Genomic DNA, 25475 nt, shown 5'->3' with positions numbered 1-25475 from the left:
TATATTTGTGTATGAACTTTATGCTTATCTATGCTTTATACATAAAACGATAAGTTTTTTTTTTCTCCATCTCTCTTCCTTAAGTCCATGTTTTTGTCTTCTTGGTGGTGACATCCTTTCCATTGAGAGGATATGAGTTACAGCCTTTAAAAACACTTTTAACTGTAGTAAAATACATGTAACTTAACATTTACCATCTTAACCATTTAAAAAAAATTTTAATGCGTATTTATTTTTAAGAGAGAGAGAGAGAGAGACAGAGTGTGAGTGGGGGGAGGGCAGAGAGAGAGAGAGAGGATCCAAAGCAGTGGCTAATACCATTTCCTATTTCCATAACAATGAACAAAGATCCCACAATCTTGTCAACACTTGTTATTTTCTGTTTTTTTGATAGTAGCCATCTTACTGAGTGAAATGATATCTCATCGTGGTTTTGATTTGCGCTTTTTTAAATATTACTGTTTCATACACATGTTGGCCATTGCATATCTTCTTTGGAAAAATGTCTATTCAAGTCCTTTGCCAATTTTTTAATCAGGTTATTGTGTTGTTGTTGAGTTGTAGGAATTTTTTATATATTCTAGATAACCCCTTATCAAATATATAATTTGCAAATGTTTTTTCCCATTCCTTGGGTTACTTTTTCACTTGGTTGATTGTGTCCTTTGATAAGGGTAGCCTTGTAAAATTCAGTTGATGTTGAGATTTTTCGTGGCCTTAAGCATTCTTTTCCTCTATCTTCTTCCTCTGGTAACTCGGAGATTGGAATCTGGATGGTGGTATCCTGGGCTTGGGCAATTATTGAGATCCAGCCTGATGGCTAGGATTTGGGCCATGATTGCACGGCAAAGTCCTAGATATGGGATCTAATGGATTTCTGTATCATTCAGGGAAAGGTGAATAATGTTGTGTCATTCAACCCAAGTAGAGCATGACAGGAAGGGTGAATCACACCATCAAAAAGAGGGAGTTCAAAACACAAAAAGAGAAAGTGGCATCAGAAGATTAAGAGCAGAAGCCTAAACTCAGAGCAGACATTTGCCTCTAAATACTGCTTTTTTCGTTTCATCCATTAAATGTCATGGGCTGTTAACTGTTAGTATGAGGGTGTTTTCACCTCGTCTACGTAATCAAGTTGTCAACTTAGGTAGCTCATTGGTGTTTTCTAGATGGATATCTAGGCAACTTACTTGCAGTTTCCTTTCCATCTAGAGATTTGGTCAGGACCAACATTGGGAGGTGTGGCTCCGATAGATACAGCTCCAGTCAAGACCAGCCAGAAACTTAATACTTTGCAGGAAGTGAGGAGGTCTTGACTTCACTCTCAATTTATGTATCAACCCATCACCTTGCATAAAGATTAAACTTCTTGCAATAGGAGGGTGGAAACATCTCTGTGATTCCTTTGGGAGAGAGGTAATGCATTTAAAAATCTCTCTGATGCCATGACCATAAGATTAATGCTGTAATCCAGTTTGTTATCTGTCTGCTACGTCTCCTTGTGTCTAGCGTAAGTCAATAGAACTTCACTTCTCTAATTGAAATCAGTGTGCTGATGGAGTCTGTTCGTGGAAATGAAAGGTGGCTGCCATAATCTGTTGGGAGCTGAATTAATCCTCCGGGAGTGAGGCCTATCTAATTACTCCACTCAGAAATACTGGATTTGCTTTCAGTTGTGCAGTACACAGCCATGGGAAAGAGGCCAACGCACCACTTGGCTAATTTTGTCTTAAATTGCTTGAAGCTCCCCTACCCTGTCATTGTGAGACCTTCGCATTGGAAAGCGCTATTTCTTCTGCTTTTCACCTTTTTATTTGTAAGTATTGCTAAATTAAATGAAAAGGCAAATTTTTCGGTCACGTACTAAACTATTTCTGCCCTGTATTTATCACTCTCTGATATAAAGTCATGCCTTTGATGCCCAGAAGTAACATTGCTCACAGATTATTGGGAGAAACATAACGTTTAAATCCTCTCAGAGATGACCTATTTTCACCCAATTATTGCACCAACAACTTGGTGAGTACATATCACGACTCAGGTATTGTCCTAAGCATTTTGTAAATATGTTTTCATTTGATACTCACAAAAATCTTTTGAAGTGGATGCTATTGATATTTTCTCAATGTGTATACATATATTATAAAGAAGCCTTGAAAATTTAAGGTTCTGCCCAATGGCACACGGCAAATAAGCTTCACAGCAATAATGGAAACTGAAGCAGTCCAACTCCAGAATTTGGTTGGCACATAAGATACAGGACGTTCAGACAGATTTGGATTTTAGATAAGCAATGGAAAAAAAATGTAGCATACATATACCCCGAATATTTCAGGGGACATGCAAATACTAAAACATTGTTTGTTGTTTATCTGAAATTCAATACAGAGTGTACCACGTGGTTTGTGGTGTTTGTTTTGTTTTGGCTAAAGCTGGCAGCCCTATTTAAGATCCTATGTCCCCAGTTATTTGGAACATTAGTGAGCCTAACATCTGGGGATGTTGGTGTGAACGTTCGTAATTCGACAAATGTAGTATGTACATATTCATACCTGTAGATACATTTATTGTCTTTTGAAGTCCTTTGAAGTGTGAAATGTCTTGCGGAAATATTTTAGTAATGCCGATGACATCACAACTGTCATAGAGAATCCGACACAGACTATTGTTTAATAAAGACTTTGGCTCTGTCGATTGTTTTTTTTCTTTCTGTTCATATGCCTCACCTTTAGTGATTAAGACATCTGCATTCTGATCCCAGCTGGGCCATTAGAATTTTTGAGACCTCAGGCAAGCCTCTTCCTGCATCTTAATTCTATCCTCCATTAAGTACAAAGTGGAATAAGGTGTTTCTCTCCTAATGTTTCTTTTGTCCTTGATATTCTGTGTTTCCAGAACTTGAGAAAGATACCTCATGACAGATTTTTGTACTTGGTATTGTGGTGGCATTCCAGGATCTTGGTTTCATTCATGGGCGGGGGGCGGGGGGGGGGGGGTCAATTCTTTAATTACACAGGAAGTCCTAAGTTGGCTGCTTACAAGTTTGTCCATTTAGTCCTTCATGCAGATGTAAGAATGGCATCTGATAATTCTGTTGTCTCTCCTATAGAATTCAGCACAATTCTAGGCAATGCAATGTGAATACATTCTTTCCAAATAATGGATTGATTGATTTCTTAATAGACTGTGGTGCCAGTCAGATGCCTGTATGCAGGTGCCTGTATAGTCTGCCCCAAACCACTTTTTTTTCCTCCATGCTCTTTATTGCCACTCAACATATTGTTCCAGTCACATAAAATGGCTTTCTATTACCTAAATATGTTGTGCAGTTTTTTTGCCCTTGTCCTGACACCGCTGAGCCTTAGTTTCCATATGAGACTGCAATCTCCATTTTATATGGTAGTTGCTATAAAAATTAAGAAAATATAGAAGCACCTGACAAGCTAGTTCACCTAATTAATTACCTTGTCTTCCTCCATGTAAGGGGAAACCTAATTCCGAGAGTGTTGTAACATTGGAACATTGGAAACCTAATTCAGAGTGTGTTGTAACATTGGACAGTTTCCCTCAGTGCTGTGTCAGCTTGTAGTCACAGACCCAGGATGGTACTAACCACTTAAGAGGTGTTCGTTGAAAGTTGAATATGTGGTGGAGAAAGTAATCATCACTACACTTAGGAAACCTATACTATTTCAAGTTATATTACAAAGCTGTAGTGATCAAGACAGTATGGTATTGACATAAAAACAGACATCTAGATCAATAGAACAGAATAGAAAACCCAGAAATAGATCTACAACTATATGGTCAACTCATCTTCAGCAGAGTGGGAAAGATCCAGTGGAAAAAAGATAGTGTCTTCAACGAATTGTGTTGGGAAAACTGGACAAAAACATACAGAAAAATGAAACTGGACCACTTTCTTACACTGTACACAAAAACACACTCCAAATGGATGAAAGACCTAAATGTCAGACAGGAAATCATCCAAATCCTAGAGGAGAAAACAGGCAGCAACCTCTTTGACCTCACCCACAGCAACTTCTTACTAGATAAGTCTTCAGAGTCAAGGGAAACGAAAGCAAAAATAAACTATTGGGACTTCATCAAGATAAAAACTTCTTCACAGCAAAGGAAACAATCAACAAAACTAAAAGAAAGCCTATGGAATGGGAGAAGATATTTGCAAATGACATACCTGACAAAGGGTTAGTATCCAAAATCTATAAAGAACGTATCAAATTCAACACCCAAAAAACCAAATCATCCAGTGAAAAAATGACCAGGAGACATGAATAGATATTTTTCTAAAGAAGATAGATATTTTTCTAAAGAATATAAAGAAGACATCCGGATAATAGACATATGGAAGGATGTTCAACATCACTCATCAGGGAAATACAAATCAAAACTACAATGAGAAACGCCTCACACCAGTCAGAATTGCTAAAATTAATAATATAGGAAACAACAGATGTTGGTGAGGATGGGGAGAAAGGGAACCCACTTACATTGTTGGTGGGAATGCAAACTGGTGCAACCACTCTGGAAAACAGTATGGAAGTTTCTCAAAAAATTAAAAATAGGACAACCCTACAATCTAGCAATCACACTATGGGGTATTTACCCAAAGAATACAAAAACACTAATCTGAAGAGATACATGCACCCCAATGTTTATAGCAGCACTATTGACAATAGCCGAACTATGAAGAGAACCCAAATGTCCATCAAATGATGAGTGGATAAAGAGGAGGTGGTGTGTATACGTATATGTATACACACACACACACACACACACACACACACACACATACACACTGGAATGTTGCTCAGCTTTAAAAAAGAAATCTTGCCATTTGCAATGATGTGGAGCTAGAGAGTATTATGGTGAATGAAATAAGTCAGAGAAAGACAAATACCATATGATTTCACTCATGTGGAGTTTAAGAAACAAAACACATGAATATATGGGGGAAAAGAAGCAAACCAAGAAATAGACTCTTAACTACTGAGAACAAAGTGATGGTTACTGGAAGGGAGGTCAGTGGGGAGACGGGTTAAATAGGTGGTGGGAATTAAGGAGGACACTTGTGATGAACCCTGTGTGTTGTACGTAAGTGATGAATCATTAAGTCCTACACTTAGAACTCATATTTTATGTTAACCAACTGGAATATAAATAAACGCTTGGGAAAAAAAGAAAAGAGGAAAAAAACCATACAATGAGTGGTTAGATATGGCCTTTTTCTTCACTTTGGCTTCTTTGGTGAACAAGGATTGGAGACATGGTTTTAATGCTGCCTTTGGGAAAATAGAAGTAAGACTTGTTATACGATTATGCAGGCAGCAGGATTTGTTTCAGTTTGAGGGCTGAGCTAGAAACGGCCATCGGCATCTCTGTGTCCATGGTGCTGCTGAGGCCAACAGTCTTCAGGAACATCTCTGGGTCAGAGTCATGGCTGGCCTGCAGTTCCAGACTCTCTCTACTGCCCTGCCTAATCTTGCCTCCGTGCTGATGCTCTTAATCCTCTCTTTAGCAACAAGAGAACTATAATTATCTCAGGGTCTCTCTCTCTCACTAGACGGTGCTTCAAGAGGGCAAGACTTTTGTGTTAGTAATCTTTGTACTCCTAGGCCTAGAAGGCATAGTGATTACATTATAGGTGATCGATTAGTGGTTTCTAATTGAATGAAAGAATGGAGGGAAGGAAAGTGACTTATTAGGTGAAGTCTCATGGTGACAGTTTAAAGAATATAGGCAGGCAAAAAGAGTAGAAGGAAATTAAGAAAGACAGACTGTACTCAGCTCCACAAGAGAAAGAAGGAACCATTGGTTCCAAATTGCCAATTTTCTGAACTCACAAAAGCCAGGAAGGCAAAGCCGAATTAAGTGTTAGCCACGTACTTCCATGGAGGAATCTGGGAACTAGCTAGAGCAGCCTTGTCTAATAGTTACCTAGTGAGAGCCATATGTGTAATTTTGAACTTTCTAGTAGCCACATTAAAATGATAAAAAGAAACAGATGAAATTAATTTTAATTATATATTTTGCTTAATGCAAATATATCCAAATGTTTATCATTTCAACATGCAATCACTATGAAAAATATTAATGAGATATTTTAATTCTTGGTTCCTCTAGTGAGTCTTCAAAATCTGGCATGTATTTTGTACTTAACAGCACATCTCAATTTGGACCAGCCACATTTCAAATGCACAGCAGCCAGATGTGGCTAGTGGCTATGCCAGTGAACAGCTCAGAGCTACAGCATTTGGGTATTTCTAAAAAGATGAAATAAAATATTTTTTCTTTGTACTAAATTATCACTTGCCTGGTAATTTTCACTGCATAGGCAGGAGAAATGAATCTTAAATAGAGAGTTTAATTGCATCGAGCTGGTTTATTTATGCAATCCAATGTCTTTGCAGACACTTCTGAAATATGTATAAATTTGTAAGCCCTTCCTAAAAAGTTCCTAGGAGCTTTAAGAATGTTCAGACCTACCGTTTGACCTAAGAAATCCTACTTCCAGCACTCAACCATCAGGAAACCTTTAGAAATGCAGACTGAGATTTAGGCATGAAAACTTTCAGTGTCTTTTTTGTTACACAATTTAATAACTGGAAGTCACCAAAGTCCAACGTTATTGGAGCATGAGTTATGGTACCTGTTTGTAATGAAATATTGTGTTGTCACTAAAATTTATGCTCAGGGAAATTTTTGATGGTGTGGGAAACTGTGACATAAAATTAAGCAAAAAGCATAGGAAACAGATTTGTATTTTCAGTATTGAGCAACTTCTATGAAAGGTACAACGAAAGCCTGGAAGGAAATACGGTAAAGTGGTAACAGTACCTCAGAACTGTGGAATAGTAAGTGACTGCTTTTTTCTTTCTATTTTGATGCATTTTGTAATTTTTCTCACAAAGCGTGTACGCCAGGCCCCTAAGCAGGCAAACAAACATGGAAAATACTTTGCCTAGTTCATGTTCCCACCACTACCATAGCTCTAGTGGGAAACCCTTGCCCTCACCCTCCCTTCCCTACACGTACACAGAGTCTCCCTCTTGGGAAAGAATGGAGAGAGCAACGGCATGAGACAGGCAAACCCCAAGGCAGCTAGAGGATGGGACAGCTGACTGGCAGAGAAGACCGGGAGACCAGCCGTCTTGTTTTGGATTTCTGATGCTGACTGCGACAATCCCATCATCCCCTTGGGTCCCCATTCCTTATCTGTAAAAGGCAAGGAAGATCATTGGGATGAGTTCCCTACAGCTTCTTCAGACTCTCTCTGATGAACCCTCTGGCCAAAAACTTAAGTTTAGCCTTTTTTTTTTTTTTTTGCCCCTGCCCACAACACATCTTTTCAGTTCCAGTTTTTCTGATTTTAAGTGTTTCTTTTACAAATGGCTTCCAGCTATATGACTGACCTCTCCTCCCCCCCCCCCACCCCCATGCCTAAATCTTCCTACTACGAAATCCCCAGAGTGTCCCCAAATGCCAGACCCTTGGTTCAGGTAGCCTCTCTTGTTTAACATACATTTTAAAGACCACTTGTCTCCTAGGGCAGTAGCAGGAAAGAGAATCTTAGATCCATTTTAGAAACTGTGTCAAATGATGGGATTACTTTGACACATGAACAGCCCTCTTTTGAAGATAGTAGGTTTGAAAGCAGAAAATCTCTCCTGGTATCTCCTCTCCGTGAGTCACCATTTGGTACCAGTGTGGAAGGTAACAACGTTGATGAATAGTGGCCTGTAGATACCTTGGCAATCTTTACAACACGACCCCCCACCTAAAGGCTTTACAAAAGTACTATCTGCAAAAATAACTCCAGAATGGAACCTTGTCTGATTCTGCATCGTGCCTCATTCCAAAATGCCTCTGTGGAGAGACAGGTTTTACCTTCACCTTATAGGCTTAATGTCTAGATCTTCTCTCTGCAAATTAAATTCGAACCAATGATTTGAGCAACTAGTTCCCAAGATCCTTAGAGCCTTATTGTAGCTCTGTTACCCAATCTGGTACTGAGTATGTCCTATGTCTATTGCCCAGATCAGTTCTGAGCTTACTGAATGATGGAACTGGTCTCTCCTAAAACTTGTGGGCTGTAAGGTTGTCACATATCTACGCCACTACAGTGTTGTCATCTTCCCGAGGTTTTGCTCACTGTATTTATTTCATTATTCATTTGTTCACATTCGTTCCTTCACCAAATATTTTGGAGGTATGGTGCCAGGCACAGCTTTTAGACACCTGCCAATCAGCAGCCGACTACAGAGGAACTTTTGGGCTTAAAACATTTAGATTTAAAGTCGAGTTCTGCCTCTTACCAGTTGCATGAACTGGAGCCAACTCCCTTCTCCATAAAATGGGGATAACACTATCTGTGTTACAGGGCTATTACGAGTGTCCGATGACATCACTTGTGTAAATCACTAACAGTTCCAACGATGAACTTGACCCTGTTATTTTTTAAAGTAGCTATAGTTAAGGTATGTAGAGACCAATTTTCACAAAGATTACATCTCGTAATGCTTGCACCTCCATGGTGAGAAGATGTGTTATTTCTAGCTTTTGCACCTGAAGAATTGCCTGAATGATCTGGGGGCAGAAATTTTGGAGCATGGGAACCAGCAGAACATTGATGTCATGAGATATACTCTTGATTCAGTGGTATGTGTAGCTCTCCATGAGGTGTGCATGGGGTAATGTGCGCAGAGGCCTTTTGTAAAGTGAAATTTCGGGAGCAATAGTGCTCTGAATATGGCCTGGCATGGGAGGAAGCTAACATGGGAGCTTCTTTGTGCTGTAGCCTTCATCGTCACTGCCACAATCCTTGACCACACATGAGGAAACTTTAAGCTCTGATGTTTATTTGTACAAGATTCCCCAGCTCCCAAGTGCCAGAGCTGGGCTTTAAATTCAGGTTTGTGTGGCTGAGAAACTCATTGTTTGTTTGTTTGTTTGTTTGTTTCTTTCTTTCTTTCTTTCTCGATCCTAAAGGTTTTATTTATTTATTTATTTATTAAATATAATTTATTGTCAAATTGGTTTCCATGCAACACCCAAGGCTCATCCCAGCAGGTGCCCTCCTGAATGCCCATCACCCATTTGCCCCTCTCCCCCTCCCATCAACCCTCAGTTTGTTCTCAGTATTTAAGAATCTTTTATGGTTTGCTTCCCTCTCTCTCTGTAATTTTTCCCCCCTTCCGCTCCCCCATGGTCTTCTGTTAAGTTTCTCAAGATCCACCTATGAGTGAAAACCAAGAGAAACTCATAGTTTCAATGCTAGAGCAGAAAATCTGAAATTGCCAGTCATGGATATTATAACAAATGCAGGTAGCATCCACCAAGCACTTACTATCTGCCAGGAACTTTATAACTCTGTTTCCATGGTAACTCATTGACTCCTCCTCCAACTCCACGAGCTGTGTAAGATTCTGTCTCTCATGTTACAGATGAGGACACCAAGGTGAAAAACATTAGTGTGCTACTTGCCCTACCTCACCGAACTAAGAATTGATGGTGATTGGATTCAACCAGGCAGCCTGGCTTGGGGATCCCCCAACTTAACCTTAATAGAATACTCTTGGAAGCAAAACCTCAAATAGGGGGTTAGAACTTACGACCTTCATAACCCAGAAGTAGGTCCTAACTTACAGAATTTATAATTTGAAATGTAATGGTTTTGGTTTTGGTTTTTGCTTTACGTTTTTTCATATTTAGTCAGGAGTGAGAATAGGAAAGTGTGCATTTCCCGGACAATAGGTAAAACACGACAACTATGAGACGATGGCTTTGATTTGAGCACTCATGTTCTTTTTTTTTTTTTTTTTTTTTTTTACATTTTTTATTTATTTTTGGGACAGAGAGAGACAGAGCATGAACGGGGGAGGGGCAGAGAGAGAGGGAGACACAGAATCAGAAACAGGCTCCAGGCTCCGAGCCATCAGCCCAGAGCCTGACGCGGGGCTCGAACTCACGGACCGCGAGATCGTGACCTGGCTGAAGTCGGACGCTTAACCGACTGCGCCACCCAGGCGCCCCTGAGCACTCATGTTCTGATCAGCCTTTGTCTTCATCTGATTGTTACATTTTCTGAGGAAAAAATTGTGATGGTTGCTGGCTGCTTCCTGCATGGCTGTGCATTTATAAGATCTAAAATATGTCTATTTATCTCCATCTGATGGTGGTCTTGGTCAGGAAGCTGTGGGCAATTCATCTTGTTGATATCTGTTCCTAATTTCACCTGTTCAGGTCACTACCTCACTTCTTAAAATTCCCCTTGTGTTTTTTCTTTCATTTTGATGTATTGTACTTGGTGAAAGGCAGTTTTAGAGAGAGAGAGAGAGAGGAGAACCATAGATTTGTGAATTTTTGGATGGGTGTGTGTGTAAGGTTGTCATGTTCGATTGTGTAAGTTGAGTACTGCACAACTGTAGAAGACACCATTTGCATTGTCTGTGATGTAAATGATAGTCCCTGCAGCTGAACAATGTATGTTCAAGTACCTGTATGAGTATGTGTGTGAGTGCGTGTGGTTAAAGTGCATTCATGTCTGAACATATCTGTGTATGAATATATGGCTAATGTGTCTAAAAGTTCACAATTGTGCATGCATGAGTTTGTGTGTGTGTCTGTCTGAGCATGAGTTTTGATGGTAGAATGGGAGATATGGGGCAGGAGAGACTGAATATCTTTTTTTTAATGTTTACTGATTTTTGAGAAAGAGAGCGTGCAAACGGGGAGGGGCAGAGGTAAGGGGACAGAGGACCTGAAGCAGCCTCAATGCTGGTAGCAGAGAGCCCAATGTGGGGCTCAAACTCACGAACTGTGAGATCATGACCTGAGCCAAAGTTGGACGCTTAACCAGCCGAGACACCCAGGTGCCCCAAGACTGAATATCTTTTTTTTTTTTTAAATGTTTATTTATTTTTGAGACAGAGAGAGACAGAGCATGAACAGGGGAGGGGCAGAGAGAGAGGGAGACACAGAATCTGAAACAGGCTCCAGGCTCTGGCGGTCAGCACAGAGCCCGACGCGGGGCTTGAACTCACAGACCGTGACATCATGACCTGAGCCGAAGTCGGACGCTTAACCGACCAAGCCACCCAGGCGCCCCATGAATATCTTAATTGCCATAAGACATATGAGATCACAGTCACATATTTCTTTTTCAAAAGTGAAGAAACATTTTTTTAAATTTTATTATTTTTTTAATATAACTTATTGTCAAATTGGTTTCCATACAACACCCAGTGCTCATCCCAACAAGTGCCCTCCTCCCTGCCCATCACCCACAAGAGACAGGGTTTTGTTTTTTTTTTTAATTTTTTTAATGTTTATTTATTTTGAGAGAGAGACAGAGCATGAGCAGGGGAGGGGCAGAGAGATGGAGACACAGAATCTGACGCAGGCTCCAGGCTCTCAGCTGTCAGCGCAGAGCCCCAGGTGGGGCTGGAACTCATGAACTGTGAGATCATGATCTGAGCCCAAGTCAGATGCTCAACCGACTAAGCCACACAGGTGTCCCCAAAGTGAAGAAACATTTAAGCATGATGTAGAATAGGCAGCATTGACAAAGTGCCACATCAGAGTCCTTGGTAATTATCCAAAGTTCCTCCAAGTTTGTCTTTTTTTTTTTTTTTTTTTTGTCAAGGAATGCCCCTCCTTTTAGCCTAAATAGCATTTTTTAATGTTCTCCAGTTTGGAAAAATATGTGATAGGAGCTGAAGTTCTGACCTTTACTTTTAGCTTCTTGAACTTTTTCTTAGTCATACCTGTCTTTCTCACCTGTAAAATTATATATATATATATATGTATACATATATATATATGTATATATATATATGTATATATATCCAAACACATGTGTATGTGCAAGTGTGTGTATGTACGTATGTGTATATATATTTATATATATATATATATATATATATATATATATATATATTCTCATATATGAGAGAATGCTGTAAAATGAAATAATGAAATTTGATGGAAAGATATTCTTATGACCAGTGAAACAGATATATAATAGTACATTTCTGCTTTTCTTCTGTATTAATGTATTATTCATTCTTCAGCAAACATTTATTGTGCAGGTACATTTGTCAAGGCATCGTGGTAGATGTTGGGATACCTGTACTCTCCTCAAAGTACTTACAAACTACAGGGGGAGGCACACATGCATAAACAGATGTTTAAAAAAATGGATGGCAAGGCCAACTTATGACTTGAATACACTCCCATTCTAATTAGGAGAAGAGGCTAATAAAGCATGGAAATTTCGACAGGTTAAGCACTGCTCATGGCACGTTTGTGGGGAACAACCAATTCCACTTGGGTTTGAGGGGCCAGAATTCTTTATGGAAAAGATAACTTTCTGTTTTATTGTATTTTGTTTCTTTGAGGTATAATTTAGGACTCATGAGGTTTCCCCACTGTAAGTGTATAATTCAGTATTTTGTAAATTTCTCAACCAGTACAACCATGAGTACAATCCAGTTTTAGAATATTTCCACTCCCCCCAAAAGTTCCTGGGTCCCCTGTAGGCAATCTTTATTCCAGATCCAAATCATACACATATCTTCTTTCTGTCTCTACAGATTTGGACTTTATGGGCATTTCATATCAATGGAATTATACAACACACACTTTTTTGCATATATCTAGCTTCCTCCACTTAGCACAATATTTCTAAGCTACATCCACGTTGTAGAATACATCAGTAGTTTGCTACTTTTTATTGCTAAATACTATTCCATGGTCTGATTATACCACATTTTGTTTATTCTTTCACCCGTTGGTGAACGTTCAGGTTGCTTTCATTTTGAGGCTGTTACAGATAATACTGCCAAGAGCATTGGTATACAAATCTTTGGAAGGACAGGGGCTTTTACTTCTTTGGGTACATACCTGAGATCTTGTAGGTGGAGTACAATGGCTGGAACATTTGGTAACTTTTTTTAAAAGCTTATTTCTTTAGGGAGGGAGAAGGAGAGAGAGAGAGGGAGAGGGAGAGAGAGAGAATCCCAAGTGCAGAGCCCAACGTGGGGCTCGAACTCACAAATGGGAGATCATGACCTGAGCAGAAATCAAGAGCCGGATGCTTAACCAATTTAGCCATCCAACATTTGGTAACTTTTTAACAGCTTTATGGAGCTTTTGTTTACATACCTAAAAGATACCCTTTTAAAGTTCACATTTAAGTGCATTTAAAATTTAACTTTTTAAGAAACTGCAAAATTGTTTTCCAAAGAGGCTGTCCAGTTTCACATTCACAGCAATGAATAAGGGTTTCAGTGTCTTCTCTTCTTGTCAACGTTTGGCATTGTAGGCCTTTTGACTATAGTCATTCTAATGGATATGCAGAAGTATTTCTATTGCAGTTTGCTTTTAATTTGCATTTCCTGTTCACTAATGGTCTTTAGTGTCTTTCCACGTGCTCACTGTCCATTTGTTGAACATCTTTAGTATGGGTATCTAATATGTATTCATTTAATGTACTCTTTTTAAAGTTGTAATGTTTGTCTATTTTTGAGTTGTAAGAGTTTTGTATATATTATGGAGAGATGTAGTCTGCCAGATTTATTATTTGCAAATATATATGTATAACAGTGACATTAAAAAAACTTGGTTGGCATTATCTGGTAAAGTTGAATATATACATATATCTTATATGATCTAACAGTTTTACCCCTTGTCATATACACAACAGAAGTGTGTGTGCATATGGACCAAAAGAAAGAGAAAAGTATGTTTGTAGCTAAACAGTTTGTGTTAGATCCCAGTGGGGGCCATGCAAATGCCCATCATCAGTAGGTCAAGGTGAATGCATTTTGATACGTTCATAAAATTGAACTGAACAGCGATGGAATGTAAGCATCAGAGCTGAAGGCAATAAATGGATAAATCTTACAAAAGAATGCTTAATACAAACGGCTATCTACAGAAGATATAAATGGTATAATTCAATTTATGTAAGTTTCAAAGTCTGTCAAAACTGATTCATGGTGTTAGAAGTCATATAATTGTTATACTAGAGAGGGAAGAGTGAGTAGTGATTCAGAGTAGGTGAGAGGAGCTTCTGAATTGCCGGCAGTATTCTATTTTTTTTTTTTTTTTTTTTTTACCCACACGATGGTTACATATATGTGTCAATTTGTGAAAATTCACTGTATTTCACGCTTATGATTTGCAGACTTTTAAAGTACAGGTTCTACTTCAATGAAAAGATTTTAGGAGAAAAAAAAGGAACATGGGCTCTGGTACTAAATTGGATATAAATCCTGGCTCTACTGCTCTCTTGCTGTAGAACCTGGGCTTCGTTACCTTAACCACTTTGTGTTCCAGTTCCCTTATTTGTAACAGGATAATAATAATAACACCTATTTCCCAAGTTGTTGTGAGGATCATACGACTCAACTAACACATTTAGAAGAGTGCCCATACGTAGCGTGTGTGCAATAAATATTGGCCATTGTTATCATTATGCTCTGGATGTCCCTCCACTTTAAAAAAATATTTGCTCCTTCATATCCCACCCCTAGAACCCAGTTTTTCTCTTGGATTCCATCCCAGTACTTCACTCGCCTGACTCTCCATACCCTCCTGGACAGGTTTCCTGCCGCCATTTACTGTGTGTTCCTCAGTCCTTATCGGACATCTCCAAACACCCCATGACATAATAACCCTAAATTATCCAGCTGAACTCAGTCTTTTCCCTTGAAACCAGCTTTTTCCTTTCCTGTTCTCATTCTTCTGTTCTCCTTCTTCTTTTCTCTTCACCATCGATTGCCTGTTCCACACAACAGCAATGACACTGAAATCAGACAGATCTGGGGGTCAAATCCTGGTTTTGTTTACGCTAGCCGTGAGACCTTGGGGGCCATTAACCCCTATGCACTTTTGCTGTTTCTTATTTAATAGAAGGAAGATGACATACCCTATTTAGGTTTGGTTGAGGGCACAAAATGTTACCATGCTTGATACTGACTTATGATCTGGGACATGGTAGGCATTCACTAAATGTCAACTATTAATTTTTTTTTTATTGTGCTATTGGTTTAGTTGTTTCTTTTCAGAGAATTAAATCACATTTATTTCTTTGAATTTGTCCCTCTTCTTTATTCCTACTATTGCTACTAGGTCCCAGTTTAGATCCTCATTATCTTTTGAATTACTACAAAGGTCTCCTTACTTTTCCAAACTTGAACACTCAATTTCATTACCGATGCTACCTCAATAGCATGCCACCACCCACAGGCTTAAGCCCCTCGATGACATTTTCCTCTTGTTTCTTGGATTAGGTCCAAGTGTCTTAAAGCGAATTGCCTATAATAGCAAAGGACAGAATTACCTTTCTCGAGGAAGATGTACCATATTGCCTTGATGTAGGGGGTTTGGACCATATGACCTCATTAGCTCTCTTTTAGATTTGGGAGACTTGGTGTGGAGAAGCATTTCCTTCTTTGCAAAGGAGGTCAGGGAAAGGGCAATGCAGTGTTTTCCACTAATGAAATAGCAGCTACAGTGGGAGATCAAATCCCTCCAGGAACTTGACTCTTATTTTTAGCTCAGCTCAAAGGGCTGTAGCCTATTTTAGCCAGCTCTGGGACTTCCCACAGCAATCTGAGAGATGGATGTCCTGGCTGCAAGTGAAAGAAAGCTGTGAATTTTAGAGTGGAGAGACGATACTCATGGTTAGCCCATGGGAGGTGTGTTTTGACTAAGAAGAATTTGACTTTTATTGGAGCCATTGGCCGCAAGAGCTTCTATGATACAGTAAATAAAAGCTTGTATTTGATAGTCAAAGACCTGAGTTTCAATTCTGCCCCTGCCAGTGAATAGCTGTTTAACACTGAGGACAACCATTAATCTCTTTGAGCCTCAGTTTCCTCATTTGTGAAATAGGAATAGTGACTCCTATCACCAAGTGTTATTGAGAATTAAATGAGATAAGCATGTAAGGTGCCTGTCACATAACAGGTACTCAGGCTATGAGCGGTACTTTCCTCCTGATGGTTGGTGGCTTCTCGGGTGGCTACATGGATTTTCACTGGCTGCAAAATTACCTTGGGCACACTGTTTCACGAGAGGGACATGAAATCAAAGCTGGGCCATCCTCTAGTGGAGGGAAATTAAAAGTATCCTAGGATAACACTTCAAGGCCATGAGTCTATTTCTTTGGCATCCATTCCTGATCTAATTAAGCCTTCACAATTTGTTTCAGTCCTTGTGAAAGGGTCTCTGCCTCTCCACATCTGGGTCCTGTTCTTCATTTGAAAGGCTACAGACAGCATATTGGAAAGAAAAGAGTGTCAAATGGCCTCAGATACAGAATTCTGAACACTGAATCCTGTTCATCATTAAGTCTAAATTTCTATTTTGGGACAGATTTTCTGCTTCTGGACTTCATTTGGGTTGAATCTTGCTCATTAACCCAGATTGTTTATTTGTATTTCATTCACTAAGTTCTTCTGTCCTACAGTAATCTGTGATAGTTGTTTATAACATCTTTCTAGAGACAAAATGAATAGAAAATTTAAAAATATAAAATTTGAAACCGGATACCTGGTTTTGAATATCAAAAGTATTTTAATTTTGAATACCTAAAGTTCTGAAAGTACTGTTTGGTAAAAAGAAAAACAAATCACACAATAAACTGGGAGAACCATTCAAACCTGTTTGGCAGAGAAATAACATGTGTGAAGGTCTCTCAGTTGGTTATCTTCCTTGAATTAATTTCGAACAGCATAGTAGATAAGAGACATGAACCAGTAATTATAAAAAGAACATAAAATTACAATGAGCCTCAGAAAACTGAGAAGCCTCACTAATAGTCAAATTCAAGTTAACACATCTAGGACACACATCAATGAATTTTATTCTGGGTGCCACACAGACATAGGGTTATAAGATGTAACTGGGGCCATTGGGCGGAGAAGAATGAACAGTTTGACCACATAATCTCTCCTATCACCTGAGATCTCTTTCTTTTTATAACGTAGTATCTTGTGTTTGGTCACAGACAAATGATAGTAGCAATTTCTTGCCAGAAATATATATAGGTCAAAAGAGATATGGAGAATTTAATTGTTCCTTCTTTTCTCCCATGTTACCTGGCCCACAGTAGATGTCTGAATACAGATCCAATTAATAACAACGTCATCTAAATCTCAGGTGAGTGAGGCATTAACTCTTCTCATGAAACGGACCAGCATGAAATAGAATGGTTAGTGACAGAAATGGTTAGATAAACAGAGAAAAGAACAAGTATTTTTTTAGGGTATGCTATTGTGCAGGGACCTTGCTAAGAATCTTACACATGTTACCATATGTAATGTTCACAACAATACTGAGAGGTAGGTATAGTTATCCTTCTTTTTAAAATGGTGAGGGCACCTAGGTGGCTCAGTCAGTTGAGTGTCCAACTTCAGTTTGTGAGATTGAGCCCTACATTGGGCTTGCTGTTGTCAGCCTGTCAGCTCAGAGCCCAGAGGGATCCTCCTCTCCTCTCTCTCTGCCCCTCCCCCTCTCATGCTCTACCTCTCCAAAAAAAAAAAAAAAATATATATATATATATATATGTACACACACACACATATATATATGTATATATAACATAAAAAATGTTTCTAAAAATGAGCAAAGTGAGGTCAGAGAGGTTCAACAACTTGCTCGAAGGTTTCGAGTAAGAAGGAGAAGCACTGCGATTACTCATACTGGATATGAGATGTCCACTAACCTGCTACCAGAGACATGAGCAGAGTAGAAACCCAAGTTTTCCATTCAGTTTTAGATTATTCTTCAAGCTCTCTGTCCTTCAATTTTTAAAGAGAAATCTTGATATTGTTTTAAGAAAAAAATTATGTTTAAATGTGTACTTTTTGATGATACCTAATGATTTTTAAAGACACCTGGCAAAGAGTCATCAACTCTGAGAGGTAGCAGAAACTATCATCTCCTGTCTCATATATATATATTTCTGCAAGCACAGAATGTTTGCTGAGCAAAAAAATGTTCTCATTTGAAGGTGAGATCTGAAGAGGTTTCCTTTGTAAGAGTGACAAAGATCCGATGTGATACATAATACACATTTGAAAAAATTTGAATTTTTAACATTGTAAACCTTCATTTTAACATCTTGAAAAACATGGTTCACAGATTTCTCCATCTATCACAGTGTGCATTAGGTTATACTGTCCATATTGAGCTGTAATCATATTGAACTGTGTTCAAATAGAGAATTTTATGTTGGAGAAGATTCTTCATTACTATGAGAAAAAGGAATTTGCAAGACTCTCAGTGAATAATATAGTCACTGGAACCTTAATGGCAAAGAGAAGGATGGAATTGAGGAATGTCAAAATCCTTAATGCAGAAAGATATGAGTCAGACCCTTATACATATATAGTAGATTTTTTTTCTTGGGCTCTGCTCAGCCAGTAAACTACACCTCTTTTTCTGACAATTGCCATGTTCAACAGGTGTAGGCCTCGGCCACCACAATTTTACTGTGTGACCCTATTCCCCGATACTACCCTTCCATATGACTTACAGAACCAAGAATGGGCATGTGACCCCCAAAGGGTCAGTCATATTCTCCCAATTCACGATTCAAAATTGGGACTCAAGAGATGTTAGTCATATTCTGCTTGTCATATATGAAAGACATGTGAACTTCAAAGGTATAAGATGGCCATCTTTTGCCACACCCAGAACACCAGATAAAACTAGTTTGTAGAAACAAAAGAGTAAAGATGTGTAAACAAAACATGGGATGAGGCATGGTGTTGGGGAGGAAAGTTTATCCCTACCCTTTCAGATTCTTCTGGCTAGTCTAAGAATCAAATTGACATGAGATAGATTAATGGGAGAAAATGAAATTTAATGTGTATATAAGGAACCCACATAAACGTGAGATTCCAAAGACAGACAATATGAGGTATATGTGTCATCCTGAACTAAGGGGAAGAGGGAAGGAGTCTTGAACTTCAAAGGGAAGGACAGCAATTCACAGGAAGATGAAAAATCGTAAATGGTAAATAAATGTTTGCTGGGCCACTCAGAAATTATGGGCATAGGGAGGAATTTTTACAGACTTTGCTACATTTCTCCCTGTCCATCACCCTGAGATCGTATTATACTGTAGTTATCCATAGTGATAGCTCTGTACCTGGAGCAGGTCCTCTGTCTAAATTTTTTTTTTTAACATAATTAGCGGGAAGGTCAAAATTTTTTCCTGAGACTTTTGAAGGGCAGCTCAAAACAATCTGCATGCCAGAGTAGCACATCTTGGGGCAACTCATTCTGAACTCCTATAATATCATAGAGGGAGGGCCTAAGGCAGTTTGGGATTTGAGTTTTTTGACAGGTTTCTTGTTTCCAGATTTTAATCTCTCCAGAGTGTGTTTCCTTTCTTTGGATTCTGTGGAATATCCTACTCTCCTTTTGATAAATCCCACCTTGCCTTATTTTTCCTGCTTAAGTTCATTTGTACACTTTTTTTTTTTTTACTTGCAACCCAAAAGAGCCTTGATTAAAACCCCAAACCCCAGGCTGTCACCCACACAGACTGGTGGAGACCGTTGTTCCTGGGATGGCCACGTGTTATATATATAGTTCTAGAAAGTGGATTAACCAGGAAGTTCAGTCTCCAACTTCAAGGCAGCAAAATTGAGTGCTATGAGCCCTGGGCATAGCTGAGGCTAAGATCCAGAATGAGCAAATAAAGCTGGAATCCAAAGGGAAGAATGCCAGAGAATTTCCGAAGTGGCTTATTTCCCAGAGTTACTGTAAGTCAGCGAGACAATACAAAAAAAAAAAAATTTTTTTTATTGTAAAGGGCAAGGTAGTTTAGTGGTTTAGGGCATAGATGCTACAATCAAACTCTGAGTTTAAATCTTGACTCTGCTGCTTTCTGGCTGAGTGACCTTTGTCACAGTGCCTTTGATCCGTACGTTGGAAATGATGAAGGTGGTTCCTGTTTCATACGATTACTTTGTTGATTAAATGAGTTAGTATATGTAAAGTGCTTAGATTACTGGGTAGCGCTGTTAATTCTATGCAAGTGTTTGTTATTAGTGTTCATGGAACTCTGTTGTTGGCCTTCATTCTCACACAGACATTGTGATGCTGGTTTTATAAATAACTGTGGCATTCTTCACTATGATCTGCGGGTGTACCATACAGGACATAAATTTCCCGTGGGCTAAGGTTTTATGTTATTAAAAAAATAAATCACTGGGGCGCCTGGGTGGCTCAGTCAGTTAAGCATCCGACTTTGGCTCAGGTCATGATCTTACAGTTTGTGAGTTTGAGCCCCGCATTGGGCTCTGTGCTCTCAGTTCAGACCCTGGAGCTTGCTTCAGATTCCGTGCCTCCCTCTCTCTCTACTTGTCCCCACTCACGCTTTGTCTCTCTTTGTCACTCAAAAAGTGAATAAACATTTAAAAAATTTAAAAAAATAAATCAATAGCACTTATTAATCTCTTATTTTATGGCAAGCACTGCACATGCACTGTGTAGTTTAGATAGCATTAACCAGTCTATGCTGCATGTATTTTTATCTCCATATTCCAGATAAGGGTGCTGAGAAGGAGAAAGGTTGAATAGCTATAACCCAAAGCTGTAGTGATCAAGACAGTATGGTATTGGCACAAAGACAGACACATAGATCAATGGAACAGAATAGAAAACCCCAAAAATGGACCCACAACTATATGGTTGACTCATCTTCGACAAAGCAGGAAGGAATATCCAATGGAAAAAAGACAGTCTCTTTAACAAATGGGAAGACTGGTCAGCAACATGCAGAAGAAATGAAACAGGACCACTTTCTTACACCATACACAAAAATAAATTCAAAATGGATGAAAGACCTAAATGTGAGACAGGAAACCATTAAAATCCTAGAGGAAAACACAGGCAGCAACCTCTTTGACCCCGGCCACAGCGACTTCTTATAAGACACGTCTCTGGAGGCAAGGGAAACAAAAGCAAAAATAAACTATTTGGACTTGATCAGATAAAAACTTCTGCACAATGAAGGAAACAACCAACAAAACTAAAAGGCATATATATATACATATATATATGTATATATATATACACACACACATACACATATATATATACACACACATATATATATGTATATATACATATATATACACACACACATATATTTATGTGCATATATACATACATAGGAGAAAATATTTGCAAAAGACATATCCAATAAAGGGTTAGTATCCAAAATCTATAGAGAACTTATCAAACTCCACACCCAAAAAACAAATAATCAACTGAAGAAATGGGCAGAAGACATGAATAGACATTTTTCCAAAGAAGACATCTAGATGGCTAACAGACACATGAAATGATGCTCAATATCACTTACCATCAGGTAAATACAAATCAAAACCACAATATGACACCACCTCATACTTGTCAGAATGGCTAAAATTAACAACATAGGAAACAACAGATGTTGGAGAGGATGGGGAGAAAGGGGAACTCTCTTATGTTGTTGGTGGGAATGCAAACTGGTGCAGCCACTGTTGGAAAACCTTATGGAGGTTCCTCAAAAAGTTAAAAGATAGAACTACCCTATAATCCAGCAATTGCAGTACTAGGTATTTAGCCAAAGGTTACAAAAATACAGACTCAAAGGGATACATGTACCCCAATGTTAGCAGCATTTTCAACAACAGCCAATGGATGGAGAGAACCCAAATGTCCCTTGACTAATGAATGGATAAAGACTGATGAATAGAGAAATAGAGATATCTATCCATCTATCCATCTATCTAATGGAATATTACTCAGCCATCAAAAAGAATGAAATCTTGCCATTTGCAATACATGTATGGAGCTAGAGTGTATCATGCTAAGCAAAATAAGTTAGAGAAAGGCAAATATTATATGATTTCACTCATATATGGAATTTAAGAAATAAAACAGATGAACATATGGGGGGGGGGAGAAGTAAAAAGAAAAAAGAGAAGGAAACAAACCATAAGAGACTCTTAGCAATAGAGAACAAAGTAAAGGTTGATGGATGGAGGTGGGTGGGGGATGGGCTAGATTGGTGATGGGTATTTTTTTTGACAATTTATTGATTAAAAATGAAGAAAACATGCAGCAAAATACAAAGTCAAACAAAGGAGGGGGAAGGTTGAATATTTTACATCGTCTATAATCTAGCATATTTAATAAGGAGGACCCTCCATTTATTGATATGCCATTATTGTATCTTCAGATGATTAAATAGTATCAGCTGGCTCTAGGATTTTGGTTTAAAATTTAAGCCAAAAAACAAAACCCAAACAAATCCATTAGTCATTTGGAATAACCCAATATATTTCACAAATAGCATTAGCGCATGTTACCTTGTGCTGAATTAGTCCCTACCCGCAAGGGCCAGGGGATCCTGGGACCCAGAGACAGAGGGCACTTGTTATGTTGAGCACTGGGTGTTGTATGTAAGTGAAGAATCACTGAATTCTCCTGAAACCAGTATTACACTGCATGTTAACTAACTAGAACTTAAATAAAAATTTGATAAGGAACAACAACAACAAAAAAAGGAAAGCATATACTGTAAAAGAAACTTTTTGTTTTTAATGAAAATGTAACTTCTGATCAATTTTCCATTTGGTATGAACTGGCTCTCAGCAAACAAAAGCAACCTGGCTCTGTGGCATTTGTTGAACTTTGTCCTGTGAATACTCCCATTCTGGCTGATTTCGGGGATGGTTGTAGTTCACAACTGGCTAGCAGCTTTCCTGGCTAGCAAAATTCCCAATACAAGCTGGCTCTCAGTGCATCTCTGACCCTCCTAAGCCATGCCTAGGCAGAAATTCTGGAGCTAATATCACCAGAGATGAATGCCAAATGATGAAATCGTCAAAGAGGAGAAATTTCCCTCCTCTAAGACATGCAGACAATTATGAGATACAGTCCCAGAGTTGACTTACCTGAGGCCAGTAAGATTTGTTTCTACTTATTTTTTTTGCCAGCTTTATTGAAGTATAATTGACAAATAAGATCGTAATATATTTAAAGTATACAGCATGATGATTTGATGTATATATACATCGTGAAAGGATTTTCTCCATTGAGTTAATTAACATATCCATGACTTCACATATTTTTCATCTCCCCCTGCCCCTGGTTTGTGTGTTTGTGTGTGTGTGTGTGTGTGTGTGTGTGTGTGTGTGTGAGAGAGAGAGAGAGAGAGAGAGAGAGCGAGCGTGAGAGAGGGAGATAAAGAGAGCGCTTAAGTTCTATTCTTTTAGCAAATTTCAGTTATATAGTACATTATTAGTATCAACTATAGTCACCATGTTATACATCAGGTCCTCAGACCTTATTCATCTTATAACTGAAAGTTGTAGCTTTTTACCAACCTCTCCCCATTCCCCTTCCTCCCCAGTCTGGCTTATTGCACTTGGCATAGTGCCCTCCAGGCTCATCCGTGTTGCTACAAATGACATAATTTCCTTTTTGATTAAGCCTTAATAATATTCCATTATATATACATTTTCTCTATAGATATTTATATATAATATACATTTAGTATTTATTGATTTAATTATTTATTTAAAATGTTTCTTTAAAATGAGAGAGAGAGAGAGAGAACGAGCATGAGTAGGGGAAGGGCAGAGAAAGAGGAGAGAAAGAACCCCAAGTAGGCTCTGTGCTGTCAGCGTAGAACCTGATCCTGGGCTCGAACTCACAAACTGTGAGATCATCAGTTGAGCTGAAACCAACAGCTGGTCGCTTAACTGACTGAGCCACGCAGGTGCCCCTAGTTTTTAGTTTTTAAAAATTTAATTATAGTGTAGTTAACACACAGTGTTATGTCAGTTTCAGGCATACAATACAGTGATTCAACAGTTCCATGTATACCTTAGTGCTCCTCATGAAAATGTAGTCATAATTCCCTTCACTTATTTCCCCCAGTCCCCCACCCACCTCCCCTCTGGTGACCATCTGTTTCTTCTCTACAGTTAAGAGTCTATATTTTGTTTTCTTTCTCTCTCTTTTTTTTCCCTTTGTTCGATTGTTGTGTTTCTTAAATTCCACATATGAGTGAAATCATATGGTATTTATCTTTCTCGGACAGGTTTATTTCACTTAGCATTATACTCTAGCTCTATCCATGTTGTTGCTAATGGCAAGATTTCGTTCTTTTTTATGGCTGCATTATACACACACACACACACACACACACACACACACTTACATACCACATCTCTTTATTAATCTATCAGCGGACATTTGGACTGCTTCCATAATTTAGCTATTATAAATAATGCTGCAATAAACATAGAGGTGCATATATCCCTTCAAATTAGTGTTTTTGTATTCTTTGGGCAAATATCCTGTAGTGAAATTCCTGGATTGTAGTGTAGTCTATTTTTGAGGGACCTTTATACTGTTTTCCACAGTGGCTGCACCAGTTTGCATTCCCACCAACAGTGCACAAGTGTTCCTTTCTTTCCACATCCTCACCAACATTTTCTGTTTACTGAGTTTTTTATTTTAGCCCTTCTGACCGGTGTGCAGTGATATCTCATTGTGGTTTCGATTTGCATTTGATTTGCCTGGTAAGTGATGATGAACATCTTCTCGTGTGTCTGTTGGCCATCTAGATGTCTTCATTAGAGAAATGTCTGTTCATGTCTTCTGCCTATTTTATAGATTATTTTTGTGTGTGTTTTTGGTGTTGAGTTGTATGAGGTCTTTGTATATTTTGGATACTAACCCTTTACCAGTTATGTCATTTGCTAATATCTTCTGCCATTCAGTAGGTCTTTTTTTTTTTTTTTTAACCTTTGTTAGTTGCTTCCTTTGCTGTACAAAAGCTTCTTATTTTGGGGTAGTCCCAATAGTTAATTTTTGCTTTTGTTTCCCTTGCCTCAGAAGACACATGTAGAAAGATGTTGCTATGAACACTGACAGAGAGATTACTACCTGTGCTCTCTTCCTAGATTTTTATGGTTTCAGGTATCACATTTAGGTCTTTAATCCATTTTGAGTTTTTTTGTGTGTGTATGGTATGAGAAAGTGGTCCATGTTCACTCTTTTGTATGTGGTTGTTGAGGTTTCCCACTGCCATTTGTTGAAGACACTGTCGTTTTCTCATCGGATATTCTTGCCTCCTTTGTGGAAGATTAATTAACCATATAACTGTGGGTTCATTTCTGGATTTTCTGTTCTTTTCTATTAATCTATATGTCTATTTTTGTGACAGTACCATACTGTTTTGATAACTACAGTTTGTAGTATATCCTGATATCTGGGATTGTGATACTTATGCTTTTGTTCTTTCTCAAGACTACTTTGACTATTCAGGGTCTTTTGTGGTTCCAATTTTAGGATTGTTTGTTCCAGTTCTGTGAAAAATGCTGTTGGTATTTTGACAGGGATTGCATTAAATCTGTAGATTGCTTTGG

General features: G+C 38.5%; 1 long non-coding RNA gene across 2 annotated transcripts in view; it reads left to right on the top strand.

The window, feature by feature from the left end:
* Positions 1 to 25475, top strand: part of LOC131494629 (uncharacterized) — a 97855-nt gene that overhangs the window by 18387 nt on the left and 53993 nt on the right. Inside the window, exon 1 of one of the 2 annotated variants that reach the window (XR_009253504.1) lies at positions 24559 to 24626. The exons of the other annotated variant lie outside the window; for it this stretch is intronic. This is a non-coding gene — a long non-coding RNA (uncharacterized LOC131494629). Of the gene's footprint in view, positions 1 to 24558; positions 24627 to 25475 lie in introns of those variants that run through there. 2 annotated transcript variants of the gene reach the window in all.

This window comes from Neofelis nebulosa, chromosome 14 (assembly GCF_028018385.1).
Source record: "Neofelis nebulosa isolate mNeoNeb1 chromosome 14, mNeoNeb1.pri, whole genome shotgun sequence".
Lineage (NCBI taxonomy): Eukaryota > Metazoa > Chordata > Mammalia > Carnivora > Felidae > Neofelis > Neofelis nebulosa.
Note: the sequence above shows the minus strand (reverse complement) of the source record. Positions and strands in the feature narration are given on the sequence as shown.